At 42.0% G+C, this 25649-nt stretch overlaps 1 protein-coding gene across 1 annotated transcript in view; it reads right to left on the reverse strand.

The window, feature by feature from the left end:
* Nucleotides 1-25649, reverse strand: part of KMT2A (lysine methyltransferase 2A) — a 555423-nt gene that overhangs the window by 175249 nt on the left and 354525 nt on the right. The gene's annotated exons all lie outside the window — the stretch shown is intronic.

Here is a 25649-nt window from a genome sequence, read left to right on the forward strand (position 1 = left end):
GTGGAATGAGCCGTTATCCTCTCAGGAGGCTGTAGCCCCGTTGTCTCATAAGCTAAGCGGATGACACTCCACAACCAGAAAGATAGGGAAGTCGTAGTACCTTCTTTCCTTACGCTTCTCTGTATAGATGACAAACAAAGAGGAAGATTGTCTGAACTCCTTAGTAGCCTGAAGATAGAACTTCAAGGCACGAACCACATCTAGATTGTGAAGCAAACGTTCCTTCACTGAAGAAGGATTAGGGCACAAGGAAGGAACAACAATTTCCTGATTAATGTTACCATCCGACACCACCTTAGGGAGGAACACTAATTTAGTACGTAAAACCACATTATCAGCATGGAAAACAAGATAAGAGGAGTCACATTGCAAAGCAGAAATCTCAGAAACTCAGCGCGCAGAGACAATAGCCAGCAAAAAAAGAACCTTCAAAGAAAACATATTGTCAGCAGTATGCATAGGCTCAAACAGAGCCTGCTGCAAAACACTCAGAACAAGATTTAGGCTCTAAGGCGGAGCCCCAGATCTAAACACAGGTCTGATCCTAGTCAGAGCCTTAACAAAGGACTGCACATCCGGAAACTAAGCCAATCACTTGTGCAGTAACACCGACAGGGCCGATATCTGTCTCTTCAGGGAACTAGCAGATAGACCCTTCTCCAGTCCATCCTGAACAGATAACATTCTGTCAACCTTAACCGTATGTCAGGAAAAACCACGCTCTTCACACCAGAAGAGTCCTCCACACTTAATGGTAGATACGACGAGTAACTGGCTTACAAGCTTGAACCAGAGTGTTGATAACACTCTCAGAGAACCCTCTCTTGGCTAAGACTAAGAGTTCAATCTCCTCGCAGTCAGCCTCAGAGAATCTAGATTTTGATGAACGAAGGGACCCTGTATCAGCAGATCTCTGAGACAAGGTAACCTCCACTGAGGAGATGAGAACATCCCCACCAGATCCGCAAACCACATCCTTCGTGGCTTAGATGGAGCAATCAGAATCACTGATGCTCGCTCCTGTCTGATGCGAGCCACCACATGAGGGAGAAGCGGTAATGGAGGAAAAAGATATACTAGTCTGAACCTCCATAGTACTGATAGGGCATCTATCAATTCCGCCTGAGGATCTCTCAACCTCGACCCGTACCTGGGTAGCTTGGTATTGAGGTGGGATGCCATGAGATCTATCTCCGGCGTCCTCCACTCGCTGCATATCTCTGCAAACACCTCAGGTGGAGAGACCATTCCCCTGGGTGAAAGGATTGCCTGCTGAGGAAGTCCGCTTCCCAGTTGTCCACACACGGAATGTGGATCGCTGACAGCGTACATCTGTAAGTCTCCGTCCACTCTAGTATCTGAGATACTTCTCTCATTGCCAGGGAACTTCCCCCTGATGGTTGATGTAGGCAACCGAGGTAATATTAGGAATCTGTGAAAGGAAGATCACAAAAAATAGGGCGCCTCCTAATGTAATACTGTGATGGTGGTTATAGAAGACAGGTCTTGTATTATGGTTATACTCACACATAGAGCAGCACCCAGTGTGCTAATTGACACAAGCTGGGAACTCACAGTGTCCCAGCAAAAATTATCCCAGGTTTCCAAGTGCTAGAAATGATGATTGAAGCTCAGGCTTCCATATAATACAAAGTATATTTTATTAAAAAAAGATAATATAAAAACCTATGGGTGCTTGTGTTACCCAAGGTATATAAAAACAATTTTTTTTAATTTTTATTAAATATTTTTCATTCTAATAATTTTCACGCGCACAAAGCCATTCCACCTGAATTCCAGTAATTGCCATCCAGCAGATCAGCCTTATCACACCAGTATTATAGTAATTGCCAGTAGCATCAGTCATGGTTAGCTCACATCCATATTGAGAGCTTTCTGATATAAACTTAATTTATGACTCCAATGTCTGTCCATTTATAACAGATTGCAATGCGTTTCTCAGCTCAGCTAGCTGTTTCCTCAGGCATCTGTTCACATCAAGGACGCACTGGCTTTTAAATCTAAACTATCCTCCTAAACTCCTCCCACTACCTGTCTGGGCAAGTGTTGTCAATTAACAAATGGCTTGTCTCCCTAAGTCCACAGTCCTTGTGACTTCATGGCACCCCAAACGGCTCGCTTGCGTCCGTAGTCACAATCTCCCAGGACGGTCTCAAGAAGCATGTGGCTTGGGGCAGATGATCTGGACAGAGCCACCAAGAGAGCAAGTCTCTTGACAGGTTGTCCAGCACAATCTGTTGACAGATCTGAAAGGTCGCCGTTCCATTGTCTCAGCATGCATAGTTGTAAGGGTCTGAGATGGAACCTGGCAAAAGGAATGATGTCCATACAGGAAACCATCAGTCCGCTCACCTCCATACACTGAGCCACTGAGGGTCTCAAGGAGGCCTGGAGGGCAAGACATGCAGTAGTTAGCTTGCAACATCTCTGGTCTGTAAGGAATATTCTCATGGATATGGAATCTATTATTGTCCCCAGGAAATTCACCCTTGTACATGGGGTAAGAGAATTATTTTCCAAGTTTATCTTCCATTCATTTGATCGAAGAAGACTGAGAAGGGATTCCGAATGTTCTTCCACTAGATGAAAAGATGGTGCATGCACCAAGATATCGTCCAGGTAAGGCGCTACTGTAATACCTTGTGTTCTGGCAACGGCTAGAAAAGCCACCAGAACCTTAGAAAATATCCTTGGAGCAGTAGCTAGGCCAAACGGAAGAGCTATGAACTGGAAGTGCTGGTCTAGAAAGGCAAACCTCAGGACCTGAAAATGTTCCCTGTGTATTGGAGCGTGAAGGAATGCATCCTTCAGGTCTATGGTGGTCATAAACTGTCCTTCTTGAACTAGAGGAAGGATTGACCATATAGTCTCCATCTTGAAAGAGGGAACACTCAGAAATTCATTTAGGCACTTTAAATCCAGAATTGGACGAAAAGTTCCCTCTTTCTTTGGAACCACGAAAAGGTTTGAATAAAACCCCAAACCTCTTTCTGCTGTAGGTACCGGGACAATTACTTCTAGAGAGGAGAGATCCCGTACGCAACCTAAGAAGGCAGCCCTATTTTCTGGTCTTGTAGACAGACTGGAGAGTAGGAATCTGCCCCTGGGCAGATGCGACTAGAATCCTATCCTGTATCCTTGAGATATAACCGCCAGGACCCAAGGATCCTGTACATCCTGAAACCAAGCGTCTGAAAAAAGAGACAGTCTGCCCCCAACTCGATCCGATCCCGGATTGTCAGGGTTTTGGTTGTTGCTGTACCTTTTATTTGGTTCACCAATCACATTGTTTCACCGCCTACTTAAACACCTGATCTCCTAATTAGCATTGCTTAGTATTTTGTTTCTCTTGCCTGAGTAACACTGAGCCTTACTCCTGGGATATTTCTTGAAGGAATTCTAAACCTTTTTCTACCCCTCAGGTCACTTTGTGAATTTAGCAGCTACCTCTCTCATAGAAGGACTTTGTTCTCCTGATAGCTTTGGAATTTCAGCCCTTCAATACTCTACTCTACGCAAGCTCTGTGGATATCCTAAACCTGCTACTGATAGTAAATTAAGAAACCAGAGGTGACGATCTTATTGTGCGGTAAGCTTTTTCAATCTTACCTAACAAGTTGTCTGCTTGTTTTCCTCTTCACTCCGCTCTCTGTCTCAGTCAGCTTTATTGTCTATATCCACTTGTATGCTTATTACTCTGCAAATAGAGATTGTGACTTTGCTTTCTGTCATATGTTATAACTTTCCATTATAAAACCAGTGTGGATTACAAATGTGACTTTGACTTCTGGCATCTGCTATAATCTTCTTTTACAAAACCAGTGGGATTACAAATGTGATTTTGAATTCTGACTTCTGCTATAAAGTTCTATTACAAAACCAGTGGGGATTACAATCAGAGTTACAGAGCAGCTTATTAACTCTCTAAAGGCTAAACCTGTCACTTGTCCCTCAATAAGGGTCTGTTGTGACAAATATGTATATCTAATATTCAGTATATCCTGAAAACTATATAACATAACAACTTTACACTATACTACTTGGTTTCACTTTGAAGCTAGTGTTACCAAATCAGAATAGTGTTACATTCAACAATTTTGTCTTGTAAAGATTTCCTACTTCCTGACACGGATAGGGTGCCGCCCCTTCATGCCGATTTGTTCTCAGCGGGCTCCTTAGTCTGTTCGGACTTATTCCAGGACTGAGCCGGCTTCCAAGTACTCTTGGACGGCTCAGACTTGGATGAGGATTGTTGTTGTTGTGATTTGTCAGAACAAAAGTTAGACAATTGCCGTCCCTTAGGCCTATTTTTCTTATCCTGCGGTAAGAAGGCACCTTTCCTTCCGGTAACCGTAGAAATAATGGAGTCCAGCCCTGGACCGAATAAAATCTTCCCCTTGAAAGAAAGAGAAAGGAGTCTGGATTTAGAAGTCATATCCGCAGACCAAGTTTTTAACCAGAGAGCATGGCGGGCTAGGAACACAAAGCCAGAAGCCTTTGCATTTAGCCGAACAATCTGCATATTTGCGTCACAGATTAAGGAGTTAGCAGTTCTGATGTGTCACACCAGTAGGTAGCTGCTCAAGCAACTGCGGCTACAGTTGCCGCCGGTTGAAATAAAAACTCTGTATGTTGAAACATTTCTTATCCATAGGCTCTTTAAAAGAAGAACTATCCTCCAGAGGGATGGTAGTATGCTTAGCCAGCGTAGAAATAGCACCATCCACCTTAGGGATGGAACCCCACAAATCTAATTGAGTCAGGGACAGGGAACAATTTTTTAAAAAAAGATGAGGGGGAAAAATTAGTTCCTATTCTTTCCCCTTTGTTACTAATAATGTTCGCCATCTTAACTGGCACAGGAAAAGTCAGAGGGACATTCCTGTCTTCATAAACCCTGTCTAATTTAGGGATCTTAGGTTCCTCAGGGAGTGTAGCCTCTGGAACCTCTAGCGTAGACAGAACCTCCGAAGCTACAGAGGTTAACTCATACTCGAATAGCTGGGACATCATAGCTAAATCCGACAAATATTAAGATGACTCTAGGTCAGGAGAACTATGTTTAACCTTTCTCTTACATTTTCTAGAGCGAGGTAAGGCACTCAGGGCCGCAGACACCGCTAATTGTAATCGTGCGGTACAGTCCAGCAGAAAAAGGCCCCCTCCAGATGGAGAATAAGTTGAGCTGCGGGGAACTGCATGTGGAGCAGATAGTGTAGAAAGGGTAGTAATCTCTCGGGACACAGATTCCTGAGAGGTAGACGGCTCAGAGGGGCTAATAGCGCTATGAGTATTAGCAGGCTTGTCTTCCTTCTTAGACTTTAGAACAGTGTTTAGGCAAATGGAACAAAATTGAGCAGGTGGGCAAGCCAAGGCCTCCTCACAATATAAACAGGAATTATTAACCAGTACAGAAGGAGTGAAACCTTCTAATGTAGTATCAGAGTCCTTCATAGCTCAGATATATTCACAGAAGGAAAAACAAAAAGTAAACGCTTTTATTCAAAAAACGGCACCTTTATAATCCCAATAGCTGGGGCACTCACCACCTCCTAGACCCAGACAGCTAACAATGAAAACACTCTCCTTAGGATTGATGTCCGCAGCAAGATCATAGGAAAATGAAAAGACCACACCCGGCCATGTGGTGCATAGGACAGGACTTCCCCTGCTACGAAAATGGTGCTTAACTATTATGAGCTGCGCAACACTTAAAACAAAACTGAAACCTGTTTGTTCCAAGCCAAAAACACGCATTCTATGAGCCCAAAAACTCTCACATTAAAGCAGTTATAAACAACCCCTAGCTGTTCAAATAATCTCCTTGAAGGTGATATTAATACTTGATCCTATTGAGGCATAAAGGAGCCACACTTTGACCCACTATAGAAAAAACATAATTTATGTAAGAACTTACCTGATAAATTAATTTCTTTCATAGTGGCAAGAGTCCATGAGCTAGTGACGTATGGGATATACATTCCTACCAGAAGGGGGCAAAGTTTCCCAAACCTCAAATGCCTATAAAAATACCTTCCACCTCACTCATACCTCAATTTAGTGAGGTGTAAAAAGAGTAAAAAGCATAAAAAAAAGAGGAACAGAATAAATAAAGTGCTTATTGCTTGGGTCTCATGGACTCTTGCCACTATGAAAGAAATGAATTCATCAGGTAAGTTCTTACATAAATTAAGTTTCCTTTCATGTAAGTGGCAAGAGTCCAGGATCACTCCTGCCACCTATCTGCAATTCACATCCCAGGAGTGGACAACTGGGAGGCGGATTATTTGAGTCGTCAGACTTTTCATCCGGGGGAGTGGGAACTCCACCCGGAGGTTTTTGCCCAGTTAACTCAACTATGGGGCATTCCAGATATGGATCTGATGGCGTCTCGCCAGAACGCAAAGGTTCTTCGATACGGGTCCAGATCCAGGGATCCCAAGGCGACACTGGTGGATGCATTAGTGGCGCCTTGGTCGTTCAACCTAGCTTATGTATTTCCACCGTTTCCTCTCCTTCCCAGGCTTGTAGCCAGGATCAAACAGGAGCAGGCCTCGGTGATTCTAATAGCCCCTGTGTGGCCACGCAGGACTTGGTATGCAGACCTAGTGAATATGTCATCGGCTCCACCATGGAAGCTACCTTTGAGGCAGGATCTTCTAGTACAAGGTCCGTTCGAACATCCAAATCTAGTCTCTCTCCAACTGACTGCTTGGAAATTGAACGCTTGATTCTATCTAAGCGTGGGTTTTCAGATACAGTCATAGATACTCTGGTTCAAGCCAGAAAACCTGTAACTAGGAAGATTTACCATAAGATATGGCAAAAATATATCCGTTGGTGTGAATCCAAGGCATTCCCTTGGAGTAAAATTAAAATTCCTAGGATACTTTCCTTTCTCCAAGAAGGTCGGGATAAAGGTTTGTCAGCTAGTTCCTTAAAAGGACAGATATCTGCTCTGTCTGTTTTGTTACACAAACGTCTGGCAGCAGTGCCAGATGTACAGGCGTTTGTACAGGCGTTAGTTAGAATCAAGCCTGTTTACAGATCCATGACTCCTCCTTGGAGTCTAAATTTTGTTCTTTCAGTTCTTCAGGGGGTTCCGTTTGAACCCATGCATTCCATAGATATTAAGTTACTATCTTGGAAAGTTCTGTTTTTGGTTGCTATTTCTTCTGCTAGAAGAGTTTCTGAATTATCTGCTTTGCAGTGTACTTCTCCCTATCTGGTATTCCATACAGATAAGGTAGTTTTACATACCAAGCCTGGTTTTCTTCCAAAGGTCGTTTCCAACAGGAATATTAACCAGGAAATTGTTGTTCCTTCTCTGTGTCCGAATCCAGTTTCAAAGAAGGAACGCTTGTTACACAATCTAGATGTGGTCCGTGCTTTAAAGTTCTATTTAGAAGCAACAAAGGATTTCAGACAGACATCATCCTTGTTTGTTGTGTATACTGGTAAGAGGAGAGGGCAGAAAGCTACTGCTACCTCTCTTTCTTTTCGGCTGAAAAGCATCATCCGATTGGCTTATGAGACTGCCGGACGGCAGCCTCCTGAACGAATTACAGCTCATTCTACTAGAGCTGTGGCTTCCACATGGGCTTTCAAGAACGAGGCTTCTGTTGATCAGATCTGTAAGGCAGCGACTTGGTCTTCTCTGCATACTTTTGCCAAATTTTACAAATTCGATACTTATGCTTCTTCGGAGGCTATTTTTGGGAGAAAGGTTTTGCAAGCCGTGGTGCCTTCCGTTTAGGTAACCTGGTTTGCTCCCTCCCTTCATCCGTGTCCTAAAGCTTTGGTATTGGTTCCCACAAGTAGGATGAAGCCGTGGACCGGACACACCAATGTTGGAGAAAACAGAATTTATGTTTACCTGATAAATTTCTTTCTCCAACGGTGTGTCCGGTCCACGGCCCGCCCTGGTTTTTAATCAGGTTTGAAAAATGTCTTTCTTTATACACTACAGTCACCACGGCACCCTATAGTTTCTCCTTTTTCTCCTAACCGTTGGTCGAATGACTGGGGGGCGGAGCCAGAGGGGGAGCTATATGGACAGCTCTTGCTGGGTGCTCTCTTTGCCATTTCCTGTAGGGGAAGACAGCTCTTGCTGGGTGCTCTCTTTGCCATTTCCTGTAGGGGAAGAGAATATCCGGCAAGTAAGGATGAAGCCGTGGACCGGACACACCAATGTTGGAGAAACAGCTATTTTCGCCGAGAAATTAAATCGAAAAAATAATTAAAGGGACATTAAACCCCAAAAAATGCTTTCATGATTCAGATAGAGGATAACATTTTTAAAAAGTTGCCAATTTACATCTTTTATCAATTTATTTTCATTCTCATGTTATTCTTTGTTCAAGAGATACCTAGGTAGGTAGCATGCACACGCCTGAAGCACTACACAACAGGTAATAGTGCTGCCATCTAGTGCTCCTGTTAATGTATAACATTGTTGCAAAACTGCTGCTATATAGTGCTGCAGACACGTGCATACTCTTGAGCTTACATTTCTGCTTTTCCACAAAGGATAACAAGAAAACTAAGAAAATTTGATAACAGAAGTAAATTAGAAAGTTGTTTAAAATGTTATGTTCTATCTAAATCATGAAAAAAAAAGAAGAAGCAAACACAAGCAAACACAACAAAATGGTAAAATTTAGTAAATGTATGCAAAGAAGACCAAGTGGCTGCTTTGCAAATATGATCAACTGAAGCATCATTCTTGAAAGCCCAAGATGTGGCGACTAATCCAGTAGAATGAGTTATACGTAAGGCGGAGACTGCCCCGCCTTCAAATAAGCTCTGTGAATCAAAAGCTTCAACCAAGATGCCAAGGGACTTTCTGACCTTTCCTGGAACCAGAAAAAAAGAAAATTTATGCTTACCTGATAAAAGTGTTTCTTTTTAGACACGATGAGTCCACGGATTTCATCCTTACTTGTGGGATTACGCCTCCTGGTAAGCAGGAGGAGGCAAAGAGCACCACAGCAGAGCTGTTATATAGCTCCTCCCTTCCCTCCCACTCCAGTAATTCGACCGAAGTTAGGAAGAGAAAGGAAAAGCCAAGGTGCAGAGGTGTCTGAAGTTTACAAAAATTAATAACCTGTCTCATAGAACAGGGCGGGCCGTGGACTCATTGTGTCTAAAAAGAAACAAATTTATCAGGTAAGCATAAATTTTCTTTTCTTTTTAAAGACACAATGAGTCCACGGATTTCATCCTTACTTGTGGGATACAATACCAAAGCTAGAGTACACGGATGATAAGGGAGGGACAAGACAGGGAACCTAAACAGATGGCACCACTGCTTGAAGAAACTTTCTCCCAAAAATAGCCTCAGCCGAAGCAAAGGTATCAAATTTGTAAAATTTAGAAAAAGTGTGAAGAGAGGACCAAGTTGTAGCTTTGCAAATCTGTTCAACAGAAGCTTCATTTTTGAATGCCCATGAGGAAGCAACAGCCCTGGTGGAATAAGCCGTAACTCTTTCAGGAGGCTGCTGTCCAGCAGTCGCATATGCAAAACTGATGATACTCTTCAGCCAAAAGGAAAGAGAGGTAGCCGTAGCTTTCTGACCCTTACGTTTTCCAGAAAAAATGACAAACAGAGAAGACGATTGACGAAAGTCCTTAGTCGCTTGTACGTAAAATTTTAAAGCACGAACTACGTCCAAATTGTGAAGAAGACGTTCCTTCCGAGAAGAAGGATTAGGACACAAGGAAGGAACAACAATCTCCTGATTAATGTTCCTGTCTGAAACAACCTTAGGAAGAAAACCAAGTTTAGTACATAAAACCACCTTATCCGAATGAAAAATAAGGTAAAGTGAATTATATTGTAATGCCGAAAGCTCAGACACTCTTCGAGCTGAAGAAATGGCAACAAGAAATAAAACTTTCCAAGATAACAACTTAATATCTATGGAATGCATAAGCTCAAACGGAACCCCTTGAAGAACTTTAAGAACTAAATTCAAACTCCATGGAGGAGCAATTGGTTTAAACACAGGCCTGATTCTAATCAAAGCCTGACAAAAGGATTGAACATCTGGGACATCTGCCAGACGCTTGTGTAACAAAATAGATAACGCAGAGATCTGAACCTTTAGGGAACTCGTTGATAAACCCTTCTCCAATCCTTCTTGGAGAAAAGACAAAATCCTGGGAATCCTAACTCCACTCCATGAGTAGCCCTTGGATTCACACCAATAAAGATATTTACACCATATCTTATGGTAAATCTTCCTAGTTACAGGTTTATGCGCCTGAATTAAGGTATCTATGACCAAATCAGAAAAACCCCGCTTGGATAGAATTAAGTGTTCAATCTCCAAGCAGTCAGCTTCAGAGCAGTCCCTGAATGAGAAGGTCCTTCCTCAATGGAAGTTTCCAAGGTGGCAGGGATGACATGTCCACCAGATCGGCATACCAAATCCTGCGAGGCCACCTAGGAGAGATGAGGATCCCTGATGCCTTCTCCTGTTTGATTCGATCAATAACCCAGGGAAGAAGAGCAAACGAGGGGAATAGATATGCTAGTCTGAAAAACCAAGGAACTGCCAAGGCACCTATCAGTTCCGCCTGGGGGTCCCTGGACCCGTATCTCGGGAGCTTGGCATTCTGACGAGATGCCATGAGATTCAACTCCGGCCGACCCCATTTGAGAATCAGGTTGGAGAATATTTCCGGATGGAGTTCCCACTCTCCTGGATGAAAGGTCTGCCTGCTCAGAAAATCCGCTTCCCAGTTGTCCACCCCTGGGATGTGGATCGCTGACAGATGGCAAGAATGGGCCTCCGTCCACTGGATTATCTTGGCTACTTCGGTCCTCGCTAGGGAATTCCTTGTTCCTCCCTGATGATTGATGTAAACCACTGTCGTTATGTTGTCTGACTGGAATCTGATGAATTGGGCCGAAGCCAACTGAGGCCAGGCCCGAAGAGCATTGAAGATCGCACTCAGCTCTAGGATGTTGATAGGAAGGAGAGACTCTGCTTGAGTCCATACTCCCTGAGCCTTTAAGGAGCCCCAGACTGCTCCCTATCCTAAAAGGCTGACATCCGTTGTCACAATCACCCATGAACGTCTGTGAAAGCATGTCCCCTGGGATAGATGATCCAGAGACAACCACCATTGAAGAGAGTCCCTTGTCTCCTGTTCCAGGGTTAATCGAGGAGACAAATCCGTATAATCTCCATTCCACTGCCTGAGCACACTTAACTGCAGAGGTCTGAGGTGAAACCTAGCAAACTGTATGATGTCCATTGCCGCCACCATCAATCCGATTATCTCCATGCACTGAGCCACTGACGGCTGAGGAGTGGACTGAAGGGCTCGACATGAATCCAGAATTTTTGATTTTCTGACCTCTGTCAGAAAAATTCTCATGGATATAGAATCGATAAGAGTTCAAAAGAAGTGCACCCTTGTCTTCGGGATTAAAGAACACAGCACAATGTCGGTATGGGACCTTGTTTGCTGACAAGATGACGCCTGGATTAGAATATCGTCCCGAAAAGGCGCCACCGCAATGTCCCGCAGTCTTAGAACCCCCAGCAGAGACCCCAGAACCTTTGTGAAAATTCTGGGTGCCGTGGCCAGACCAAAAGGAAGAGCCACGAACTGAAAGTGTTTGTCCAGAAAGGCAAACCTCAGGAACTTGTGATGATCTCTGTGGATAGGAACATGAAGATATGCATCCTTTAAATCCACTGTCGTCATATATTGACCCTCCTGGATCAATGGAAGAATGGTACGAATAGTTTCCGTCTTGAATGATGGAACTCTGAGAAACTTGTTTAGACTCTTGAGGTCTAAAATAGGTCTGAAAGTTCCCTCCTTTTTGTGAACTACAAACAGATTTGAATAAAAACCCTGCCCCTATTCCTGTATCGGAACGGGAAAAATTACTCCCATGGAAGAGAGGTCTCTTACACAATGTAAGAACACCTCTCTTTTTATCTGGTCTGCAGATAATCTTGAAAGAAGAAATCTTCTTCGGGGGGAGGGAGAATTTCTGAACTCCAGTTTGTACCCCTGAGACACTATTTCTATAGCCCAGGGATCCTGAACATCCCGCACCCAAGCCTGAATGAAGAAGGAAAGTCTGCCCCCTACCAGATTCGGTCCCGGATCGGGGGCAAACCCTTCATGCTGACTTGGAAGCAGCAGGTTTCTTGGATTGTTTACCCTTGTTCCAAGATTGGTTGGGTCTCCAAGTAGACTTAGATTGTGAATAGTTTCCTTCCTGTTTAGAGGAAGAAGAGAAGGAGTTCCCCTTGAAATTTTGAAAAGAATGAAAATTACTTTGTCGTCCTTTCTGCTTGGTTCTTTTATCCTGAGGAAGGAGATGACCCTTGCCTCCCGTGATGTCAGAGATAATTTCCTTCAAGCCAGGTCCAAACAAGGTCTTTCCCTTGTAAGGAATTTCCAGGAGTTTAGACTTTGATGATACATCCACAGACCAAGGCTTCAACCATAAGGCTCTGCGGGCTAGGATAGAAAAACCTGAACTCTTAGCAGCCAATTTAGTAATTTGCAGAGAAGCATCTGTAATAAAAGAATTGGCTAACTTCAGAGCTTTAATCCAATCCTGGATTTCTTCTAAAGAAGTCTCAGTCTTAAGAGACTCCGCAAGAGCATTGAACCAATAAGCTGCCGCACTAGTGACCGTAGCGATGCATGCAGCTGGTTGCAATAGCAAACCCTGGTTAACATAGATCCTTTTAAGTAGACCCTCCAACTTCTTGCCCATAGGGTCTTTGAAGGCACAACTGTCCTCAATAGGAATAGTAGTTCGTTTGGCCAAGGTGGAAATAGCCCCCTCCACCTTAGGAACCGTCTGCCAAGTTTCCCTGACAGCGTCAGCTATAGGGAACATCTTCTTGAAAATAGGAGAAGGAGAGAAGGGAATACCTGGTCTCTCCCATTCCTTAGAAATAATCTCCGAAGTTCGCTTGGGAACTGGAAAAACCTCTGAGTAAGAAGGAACTTCTAAGTATTTGTCCAACTTACTCGATTTCTCAGGAACGACTACTACCGTGGAGTCACAGTCGTCCAAAGTCACTAAAACCTCCCTGAGTAACAGGCGGAGGTGTTCTAGTTTAAACCTGAACAAAACAGCTTATGAATCAGTCAAAGATAAGGAACTCCCTGAGTCTGAAATTTCACCTTCTGATAGAACCTCCATAACACCTCCATCTCAGATCCCAGAGATGGTACATCCGAGATTGCCACCATAGCATCAGAAACTTCATTGACCACATAGTTGTCCTTCCTTTTACGTTTGCCTTGACGTATAGGAAAGGCAGATAACGCATCAGAAAGTGCAGAAGACATAACTGCAGCTATGTCTTTTAACGTAACTGCAGTAGAAGCTAGAGAACAAGTACAGGGCACTGCTTGAGTGGGCGTTAAAGGTTGGGACGCTTGGGGAGAAAGCTGCGGCATACTCTGCATCTCATCAGACTCCTGAGAAGCATCCGCCTTTGAAAAATTTTAAGTAAAGAATTTTTTTTTCTCTATAACTTAAAGCCCTCTCAACACATGAGGAACAAAAAGGAACAGGTGGTTCCACATTGGCATCCAAACACATGGCGCAAGTAACATTATTTTAGAGAACAGACAATATCGTACAATTTTTTAATACACAAAATTACTGGCCCTTTAAATTTTAAAACAGAACTTTTTTACTGCATGTGAAAAAGAATGCTGGAAAAAAAAGCCCAATTTTTTAAAAAAAAATACTTATAAATTCTACCTGTGTAAAAAGGATACTGTGCCTTTAAAATACTAAGTGCAACTATTTTGCTGTGTTAAGCAAACAAAACACGAGTCGCCCTTATGAGACACAAACACGTTTTTTATCCCCACAATCAGACACCTTTACGCCTCAGCAGCTCTGCTGAGGCTCCTACCTGCCGACCGGTCTCCCAGCAATGCTTCAGTGATGACCAGTAAAGGTTCAGAGCCCTAACAACCGCTTGCTTTGTTTGAAATCCACGCGGTTCCAGGGCAATGCGTAGAGTCACTGGTCTCCCAGTAATATCCTGCAATCCTCGTGGGGAGCTTAACAGCAGAGATGTAGCTCAAACCGGAACGCTTCCGGAGAAAACACTATGAGAAACTGCGCAGTGTCCTCTAAGGGAGTCTGAAGCGCGCAAAATGATAGTCCCGCCCATCATGGGCGTTAGCGTGTACACAGCCCATAACGGCTTAGTTTTAACAAATTAACAGATAAAGACCAGCTTTACTCCCAGCCCACAGTGCCTGTACATAAGCTGTCACCAAATAAAAGGCCCCTTCATACATAGAGAGCCTTATGTCCCAAGTTCAAGGTTCCATTTTCCTTATGATAATTAAAGGTATAAATGTATAAGTGCAGTGTTCACCTTTCCTCTGAGTCCTTTGTTACTGTGCCCCAGAAAAAAAGAAAGTCTGCACTTACCTTAATACTGTCCGACAGCAGGACAGCCCCAACAGGTTTAAGAGGTCATCTCCCTCCTATAGCCCTGTGGATAATGATAAAGCCTGAGTTAGAAATTGCTTAGGCCATCAGTATAAGGGCAGCATAAATGTATGGGAGGCGCAGTGAGAATTATGTCCCACCAGTTCCCATTGCTCTAAAGCCACCAAGAGCTCTACTGAAGAGACTGATAGGGAATACGGCTACACCCCAGAATAAAGCAGTACAATCTTGTACTACGTTTAAAATAATAAACTCTTGATTGAAGAATCTATACTAACACCTCACTTTACCTCTTCCTATCACTAACGTAGGCAAAGAGAATGACTGGATTGGGAGGGAAGGAAGGAGCTATATAACAGCTCTGCTGTGGTGCTCTTTGCCTCCCCCTGCTGACCAGGAGGCGTAATCCCACAAGTAAGGATGAAATCCGTGGACTCATCGTGTCTTTAAAAAGAAATAACAAATAGACTAGAAGGTCTTTCTGAAATCTTTAATAGCCTCAACATAATATGTCAAAGCTCTTACCACATCCAAAGAATGTAAAGCCCTTTCAAGAGTATTCTTAGGATTATGACACAAGGAAGTAACACTAATTTCCCTATAGATGTTGTTAGAATTTACAACCTTTGGCAAAAATTTAAACTTAGTCCACAAAACAGCTTTATCTTGATAGAAAATCAGAAAAGGAGATTAGCAAGAGAAAGCAGACAATTCAGAAACTCTTCTAGCAGAAAAGATAGCCAAAAGAAGTAAAACTTTCCAAGAAAGTAGTTTAATAAAAAAGAATGCATAGGCTCAAAAGAAGGAGCCTGCACAATCTTTAAAACCAAATTGAGACGCCAAGGAGGAGAAATTGATTAAATAACAGGCTTGATACGAATCAAAGCCTGAACAAAATAGTGAATATAGGGAAGCTTAGCAATCTTTCTATGAAATAAGACAGAAAGATCAGAGATATGTCCTTTCAAAGTATTTGCAGACAAACCTTTATCCAAACCATCCTAAAGAAACTGTAAAATCCTAGGAATTTTAAATGAATGCCAAGAATAATCATGAGTGGAACACCATGAAATATAGGTTTTCCAAACCCTATGATAAATCTTACTTGAAACAGACTTACGAGCCTGTATCATAGTGTTAATTACTCAATCAGAGAAACGTCTATGACTAAGAACTAAGCGTTCAATTTCCATGCCTTCAAATTTAGAGATTTGAGATCCTGATAGAAAACTGGGCCTTGAGACAGAAGGTCTGGTCTTATAGGAAGTGACCAAGGTTGGCAACTGGACATTTGGACAAGGTCCGCATACCAGAAACTGTGAGGCCATGCTGGTGCTATCAGAAACACATAAGATTGTTCGATTATGATCTTTGAGATCACTCCCAGAGGTGAAAAAAAGTAAGCAGGTTGGTAAAACCATGGAACTGCTAGAGCATTCATCATTTCCACCTGAGAATCCCTGGACCTGGAGAGGTATCTGGGAAGTTTCTTGTTTAGACGAGAGGCCATCAGATCTATGTCTGGAGGACCCCACATCTGCACAATCTGATAGAACACATCTAGATGGAGAGACTACTCCCCGGATGTAGAATCTGATGGCTGAGATAATCCGCTTCCAAATGGTCTACACCTGGTATGAATCGCAGTGATTAGACAAGAATTGGAATCCGCCAAAGAAAGTTTTAGAGATACTTTTTTTTATTGCTAGGGGACTGCAAGTCCCCCCTTGATGATCATCATTGTCTGTTTGAAACCGAATATACGATTCTCTCTTTAATAGCGGCCAAGCCTGAAGAGCTCTGAAATAGCACAGAGTTCTAAGATATAAATTGGTAACCTCGCCTCCTGAAGATTACAAACTCCTTGTGCTGTCAGAGACCCCCAAACAGCTCCCCAACCTGAGACATGCATCTGTTGTGATCACAGTCCAGGTAGCACAAACAAAGGAGGCCCCTTAAACAATAAGGTGATGGTATAACCACCAAGTCAGAGAGATTGGAATTTAATTATATATGTTGTGATAACCAAGTATAATCCCTGCACCATTGGTGCCACATGCAAAACTGTAGAGGTCTCATATGAAAACAATGCAAAAAGGATTGCATCCAATGCTGCAATCATGAGACCTAAAACTTCCATGCACATAGTCACTGACGCGAATGATAAGAGACTGAAGGACAAGCTGAAACCCAAAGGAAGGAACCACCCCTATCTAAAATCCAACGTTTCAAAGAGCAAGGCTAGAAGTTGTATGAATATACTTCTCAAAACCTCAGGACAATCAAGGGAAACCTTGAGGTAAAAAAAAACAACTAGCAGGACTAGCAGAGGACACAAGGAAGAGAAAAGGCACTAAGCCTATCCAGCTCTGGAAAACCCAAAGCTAAGCAAAGTCCCAGCAGGGAACAACCATCACCCAGAAACACAGATCCCTAAAAGGAGATCCAACCCACCCGGAGACAATGGAAGAAGACCCAAAGCTCTCATATAACTCAGACAGACAGTACACATCAAAGAGTAAGAGCTGCATCTAGAAAACAGCTTACGCGTACACCTGCAAGTGTGAAGAGCTGTAACAGGTTTCAAAACTGCAAACCTTCCGCATGCTAGACAGCTATCTTGTACAAGCTGTTGGATCAGGCCCAAAAGGACAAATCCAGAGGCCTAAAATTGAAGGCCAAACCGCTCAACTGCGGTAAGGGGCGTTAAGCCCTCCAACCCTCCACCTCATGGGGGAGGCTCTAGGTTCTGATGAAATCAGATGTCAGATAGAGTGACGCAGCGGAAAAACTCCCCTGTCCGGCCATCTATGACTGGAGGCTATAAGGACTTAACAATCCTTCCCACCTCATGGACCCACAGGTCCTCTCGAATGCTTAGATGAACAAGAAAAACAAAGATAACCTGAGCACTTGGAGCTGCTACCGAACCAGCTGAGCAGAACAGAGCCACGTGTCTGAACAGCCGCAAGACCGAACGAACCCGACAGGACCAGCCTGCACCTAGGGTCCTATCCGGCAAGCTGCATAAATTCTCCCACATAGGGGAAAAAAACAGAAAACAGACATCATTAATAAAAGAGATCCCATCGGATATAAATAAAATATAAGGCAACCCGGAGGTTAACGCACGAAAAAAAACAGGCATACCCGCAGGACCAGCCAAACGGGGCCCTATCTTTCAAAAACTGGGAAAGATCTCCAATGACAACCAGGAGATTACTTCCTGACCAAAAGTTTAATGAGGTGCAACATTCAAAGAATCAGACTGAAAATCCCTGTATCTCGTAACGATAGGGTCATTCAATAACTGAAAAACATGTCTGAGCAACACGCGAAGGCGCGCAATCCGGTAATGAAAGGCACAACACTTAAGGACAGATACACCCGCTGGGAACTGTAGAGGCCCTCCCCAAGGCGGAAGACCCGGGACAATAGGGCACGAGCACATTCTCAAAGTAACGTCTGGACTCTGCAGACGTACAATCCTCAACATTATGTGGAAGCAAAAACGCGCTGCAACTATGGACTAAAGTAGTAAAAACAAAAAACGGCACCTGACACCCCCAATGGCTGGGGCACTCACCACCTCCTATGACCAGACCCCTGCGGACTAGAAAATGTCCTTCTCCACGCGGTCAGGAATGCAGAAATGGAACGTAGCCACACCCGAACACAAGGTAAACCGTACAGTCCAAAAAAAGTGCGACCAACCAAAAGGCTGCTTCACTTCCAAAGGCCTCAATGTTCCAACCACGAGCCCAATAAACATCACACATAAGCAGGTTGAATCACAAAACAAACATGATTATAACCCCCCCCCCCTGTTCAATAACCCCCCTCAGGAGATATTAACCCTTGATTCCAAGATATTAAAAGAGACTCACTGAGACCCTTATGTATAAGTTAGACCCGCAAGGTGGTAGCCTCTCGGGAAACATTAACAAAAATTAAAAATTCTGACACTTCTCTGCCATCCTCATGGGACGAAAGGCAAAGAATGACTGGGGGGGGGGGGTGAGGGGAGTTAGAGGAGTATTTAAGCCTTTGGCTGGGTTGTCTTTGCCTCCTCCTGGTGGCCAGGTTCTTATTTCCCAAAAGTAATAAATGCAGCTGTGGACTCTTTCCATTTAAGAAGAAAATGATAATGAACTTAATAAACTAAGATTCCCCAATCTATGTAGGGATCCCAAAAAACAACAGGACAGGCACCACTATACCCCATCACTGCTGGGGAGACTCACCCCTCCGTGACCAGAGATTAAAATTCCCAACTAGAAAACGAACGTCCTGCTTTTGCACTATAAGCCGCTTCTTGCCACTACCCAAAAAGCTGTATTTCCTCTCCATGGTCCAGAGAAGAGAAAACGCTCCAGAGCCCTTCAGCAAGCCTCTACAATAAGCTGAGACAAACAGAGGCGCTCCTCAACTAACCACTATCGGAAGTACAGTTGAGTGGTCACGTGATCACAACTATTCTAAGTGTGACACAAGGGGAATCTACAGCGCTGCAATCCCCTAACAATTTACTCAGACTCTCCAACAGTCAGTGTCAAGAACAATCACTAATGTACCTAGGAACACTGTTCCCCTTTAAAAACACTGAAGTCCTACATAAAAGAAGGCTTCGCATATATGTTCCACAACTTCAATAAATAAATTAAAATAGCCCCAGATTCGTGTAAGGGCACCTTTTAAACTCACACCCTTCAAAGCCATAAAAAATAATCACATTTCATATCTCTAAAATGGCAGTACAGTGCAATGCCTCTACTGCCCAACAAGATATCCCCAAATTAAAGAGATATACACAAGTCCTCTTATATATCCACTTTGAAAAATTAACTCCTTAAGTGCTGTGTCCCTCTAACCTAGAAGGCAAAAAGCACTTACCTGTGGATCCAGCTGCAGGGCAGGTACATCATCTAAGGTATGACAGAGTCAGCCGACCTCTGACAGGGACCTGAAGAAGAATAAAAAGAAAATAAAGAGTAACCAACCCTGGTTTTCTATAGAGGGGTTAGCATAAGTGTTGGAAGAAAGGCAAGGAGTACCGCACCAACTTCCAACTGCTAAAAGCCACCACTACTCTTACTAAAGAGGATTATGTGGACACAGCATTGCCTCAATCCTTGCTTGCAGGGAAAATACCCATTAAAGGATTAAAAATCTTCAGCCTATTTATCAAAGCGTCAACACGCTCGCCAGACATCGCTGCCGCAGATCTGAATACGATCCCCTTATTTATCAAAAAAGCCGTCAAAAACACGGGCGACAAGTACAGTGCGAAGAGCATCGGACTGGTGTTAACTAACAGTTATAGATGACGCGGATATTCAGGTTTTTCCCAACTTTATACCATTTCATTACTGTCCATGAACAAGCATATTTCTCTAATGCAAATCTTTTATTTTTCATCTGCTTATGTCCAAGAAATAGATTGATTTTTACCTCAACAAACAATATCTCATAGAAAGTTATTTTTATATTTATTTGTTATATGATACATTCACATAAATTAATGTGTTTTTGTATTTCTAGATGTCATATTTTTTATTTAAATTGTTATTAATGCTAGAATTTGTACATATATCCTTGCACATACTTATATATATATATATATATATATATATATATATATATATATATATATATATGTGTGTGTGTGTGTGTGTGTATTATGTCAGAAATCTGTTGCAAACATATTTACATGTCCCTAAGTTCCTTTTTTTTTGTTCTAAACAATGTTGTCTGTCATATCTCTGTGTTTATTTATAAAACTATATGTATACATTGTAAATGATCCTATGTATGTATTTGCAATCAATGGATATTTTAAGAGATGGGCCAGTTTTCTCTCTGCACCTGTCTAACCCCTCCTGATTGCAATCTATTTTTAAAAAACACCCCTACACAGGTGTTATAAAATGGGTTGGCATATAAGATGACATTTCTTACTGAAAAAGAAATTCAAGAGAAGGAAGAAATACACTAAAAATAGCATGCCAGTAAAGAGGTCATTTTAATTTCTGCTGTACCTGAATCATGACATTTTAATGTTAGGCGGGCTATCCCTTTGAGCTATCATCTTAAGATTATACTGAATCAAACATCAATTTGAATGTTAAAATCCTTGTCTAAAATATTACACTGTGTGTCTTAATGTCAGCATCAATGTTTATATTTCATACTAATTTCACATATACATACTTTCAAAGTATAATACACAATGTAACAATACACAATGTAGCAAATTGCACTGACAAGTTCTAATGAGTAATCAATGACACAAGTATCGAGCAATTTGATTCGTTAGTGATGGTTTATAATGTGTATTTGAATCAGATTGGCTGATGTCATAAATCATGTGATTATGCATATTCCAATCAAAAGTGGTGGAAAAATTCACTAGTGTGTGGGTTGTTTAGGAGTTTGCGTCATAATTGGTGCGAAAAGTGTTGAGTCAAATTTGGCGCAAAGTGGAGAGTGTGACTTGTATTACATGGCTTAAAGGGACAGTCTAGTATAAATTAAACTTTCGTTATTCAGATAGGACTTTTAATTTTAATCAACTTTCCAATTTACTTTTATCATCAAATTTGCTTTTTTCTCTTGGTATTCTTAGTTTAAACTAAACCTAGGTAGGCTCATATGCTAATTTCTAAGCCTTTGAGGGCTGCCTCTTATCACATGCTTTTTAAATCTCTTTTCAACAGAAAGTACACGTGGGTCATATAGATAACATTGTGTTCAGGCACAGGGGGTTATTTAAGATTTAGCACATTTCAATGCTAAATTTAAGACAATAGATAATAAACAGTCACAGTCATGTGATCAGGGGGCTGGAAGAAGGTTCCTAGATACAAGGTAATCACAGAGGTAAAAAGTAAATTAATATAACTGTGTTGGTTATGCAAAACTGGGGAATTGGTAATAATAGACATTATCTATGTTTTAAAACAATAACAATTCTATGGTAGACTGTCCTTTAAACATGGTGCACATAGATTTTTCCAAAAAATAAAAAGGAAGTTTGCTATATTATGTTGTGTATTTATTTCATTTTTATCTCTATATCTATTAGTGCAACAAGTTTGGGGCAAAACTTTGCACCAAATTTTAAGAAATAATGAGAGACAAAGTTGTAACATAATCCATAAGTAGTAATGTATTTTTAATTTTTATCCCTATATCTACTAGTGCACCAAATGTGGAGCAATAATATTGTTTGATTTAGAAAGGGTATACAATTTAATAAAGTTTCTAATTTACTTTTATTATGTAATATGCTTCATTCTCTTGCAACATCGAACATAAGCTTTCTGTGTTTTCAGACTCCTATTGAGTTCTATGGCATCCGCGACCTCCAGGGTGGCGGATTGAAAACTAGGTACGCTGAGTCGGAAAAGACGCAAGTGTAAATGTAGAATTTTTGATAACTTAGTGAGAGGTTCAAATAGTGTCGATTAGGAGGGCGAATTAACAGAATTCTGCTCGAATACCACTGTTTTCAACTCAGATCGATCTGCTTCGGATTGAGATCATGGGGTCGTATATTACGTCACAAATTACATTTGCAAATTTTTACGCTTTGATAACTACGGCGGATCAATCTCGCGACAAATACAACACGGAATTCAAACGTATTTTCAGTTGACAAATAAGGGGGGAGGGGGGTGTATACAGCGCCTATATAGGCAAGAGGCGATATGATCAGTAGTAGAGAATCCTGAGGTAGTATAAATATAAATATAATGGATTTATTTGTTGACGCTTTTAATTCATTAGTCTTATGTATAGTACATAGGATTTTATACTTTTATTTCATTTTACCATTTGCTCTTGTAATAAATTACATCCATTATATTTATATTTATACTACCTCAGGATTCTCTACTGCTGATCATATCGCCTCTTGCCTAAATAGGCGCTGTATACAACCCCCCCCCCCTTATTTATCTATTCTTCTTCTAGACCAGCTAGGAGGTCTTTGTATACCAGCTTGAGGTCATACCTTGGCGCTAGACCTAAATACATCTTCTAACTATATTTTCAGTTGACACTTTGATAATATGTACCCTTTTAAAAACACTGAAGTCCTACATAAAAGAAGGCTTCACATATATGTTCCACAACTTCATGTACTCCAGTATCCTCTCTCAATGAAAGATCAAGCATCATGCAGTAATATATAACATCAGTGGAAGATATGGAATATACTGTAGCGTCCTCTAACAGGTAAAAGGTATACTATTGTACAGCAATATATACCATAAAAAGAAAAATATGTAGATTGCATAGTAATATATCACAGTACTAGAAAGATATACAATAAGCTCTAGAATCCTCTTTAAAGAGATGCTTACTACTATTGCACAGCAATCTAGTATCCTCCCACAATAAAACATATACCAGTGTATAGATATAGTCGAAGATTAAAGAACATACCCTAACAATGGAGGATAGACAGCAATGGGCTATGGATAAGTTTAAACAAGTGCTGCAAAGCTGAATAGGTGTGCCGACCAAGATCAGTCTGCAAAGCATACTTTAATTAGATTATAAAAATAAAATCTGAGTATGTACCTTCTAAAGGAACTAGCTCTGCAGGGACAGTGCCATCTTGCTCTTGCAAGGGACACAAAGAAATATAGCAGGACCCTACAGTAAATAAATCTGTACAATAGAAATACACTGTATATGAAACACAGCGGGAAAGTACACTTAAAACTGTGCAGTATAATTTATTATAAATGACCACATTTAATTACTATATGAATTTTTGTCACTCATTCATATTACATACATTGTTATATATACATTATAATAATCATTTAAGATACTTATAAAATAACAAAATGTTCTTTTAAGCAATTGATCAGATACATAAACATCCTAGGTAGTTTTGAATGTGTACATTTCTACTATAGATTTGTATTCTGACATTCAGAATGGTATATATTTCACTTTTAATGTAATTGAGCCTATTCGCTAATACACAATGATTTTTGTACTGCTATTTTATAACTTGCTCTCTCTTTTTGAAGGTGTGGGCTGTGGGTTGCGGGAGCAGTCTCCATATGTGCCTTGATTCAGGGCCCTGATTGGGTGTTCCTTTAACTTACAGCAAGCACCTTGAACATTCAGTCCTATGAATAAGCGCCACTAGAGGGCGCGAAACGCGTGTCTCCTTGCATTATGATGCACTTTTAACTTTTGCCTAAATAACATAATTTATGCTTACCTGATAAATGTATTTCTCTTGTAGTGTATCCAGTCCACGGATCATCCATTACTTGTGGGATATTCTCCTTCCCAACAGGAAGTTGCAAGAGGATCACCCACAGCAGAGCTGCTATATAGCTCCTCCCCTCACTGCCATATCCAGTCATTCGACCGAAACAAGACGAGAAAGGAGAAACCATAGGGTGCAGTGGTGACTGTAGTTTAATTAAAATTTAGACCTGCCTTAAAAGGACAGGGCGGGCCGTGGACTGGATACACTACAAGAGAAATACATTTATCAGGTAAGCATAAATTATGTTTTCTCTTGTTAAGTGTATCCAGTCCACGGATCATCCATTACTTGTGGGATACCAATACCAAAGCTAAAGTACACGGATGATGGGAGGGACAAGGCAGGAACTTAAACGGAAGGAACCACTGCCTGTAGAACCTTTCTCCCAAAAACAGCCTCCGAAGAAGCAAAAGTGTCAAATTTGTAAAATTTTGAAAAGGTGTGAAGCAAAGACCAAGTCGCAGCCGTGCAAATCTGTTCAACAGAGGCCTCATTTTTAAAGGCCCAGGTGGAAGCCACAGCTCTAGTAGAATGAGCTGTAATCCTTTCAGGGGGCTGCTGTCCAGCAGTCTCATAGGCTAAGCGTATTATGCTACGAAGCCAAAAGGAGAGAGAGGTTGTCGAAGCTTTTTGACCTCTCCTCTGTCCAGAGTAAACGACAAACAGGGCAGATGTTTGACGAAAATCTTTAGTAGCCTGTAAGTAAAACTTCAAGGCACGGACTACGTCCAGATTATGCAAAAGACGTTCCTTCTTTGAAGAAGGATTAGGACACAATGATGGAACAACAATCTCTTGATTGATATTCCTGTTAGAAACCACCTTAGGTAAAAACCCAGGTTTGGTACGCAGAACTACCTTGTCTGAATGAAAAATCAGATAAGGAGAATCACATTGTAAGGCAGATAGCTCAGAGACTCTTCGAGCCGAGGAAATAGCCATCAAAAACAGAACTTTCCAGAACTAGCTGATAAGCCTTTGTCCAAACCCTCTTAGAGAAAGGACAATATCCTAGGAATCCTAACCTTACTCCATGAGTAACTCTTGGATTCACACCAATAAAGATATTTACGCCATATCTTATGGTAGATTTTCCTGGTGACTGGCTTCCGAGCCTGTATTAAGGTATCAATGACCGACTCGGAGAAGCCACGCCTTGATAGAATCAAGCGTTCAATCTCCATGCAGTCAGTCTCAGAGAAATTAGATTTGGATGATTGAAAGGACCTTGTATTAGAAGGTCCTGCCTCAGAGGCAGAGTCCATGGTGGAAGAGATGACATGTCCACTAGGTCTGCATACCAGGTCCTGCGTGGCCACGCAGGCGCTATCAGAATCACCGATGCTCTCTCCTGTTTGATTTTGGCAATCAGTCGAGGGAGCAGAGGAAACGGTGGAAACACATAGGCCAGATTGAAGAACCAAGGAGCTGCTAGAGCATCTATCAGCGTTGCTCCCGGGTCTCTGGACCTGGATCCGTAACAAGGAAGCTTGGCGTTCAGGCGAGACGCCATGAGATCCAGTTCTGGTTTGCCCCAACGATGGACCAGTTGAGCAAACACCTCCGGATGGAGTTCCCACTCCCCCGGATGAAAAGTCTGACGACTTAGAAAATCCGCCTCCCAGTTCTCTACGCCTGGGATGTGGATCGCTGACAGGTGGCAAGAGTGAGACTCTGCCCAGCGAATTATCTTTGAGACTTCTAACATCGCTAGGGAACTCCTGGTTCCCCCTTGATGGTTGATGTAAGCCACAGTCGTGATGTTGTCCGACTGAAATCTGATGAACCTCAGTGTTGCTAACTGAGGCCAAGCTAGAAGAGCCTTAAATATTGCTCTTAACTCCAGAATATTTATTGGGAGGA

This window comes from Bombina bombina, chromosome 8 (genome assembly GCF_027579735.1).
Source record: "Bombina bombina isolate aBomBom1 chromosome 8, aBomBom1.pri, whole genome shotgun sequence".
NCBI lineage: Eukaryota > Metazoa > Chordata > Amphibia > Anura > Bombinatoridae > Bombina > Bombina bombina.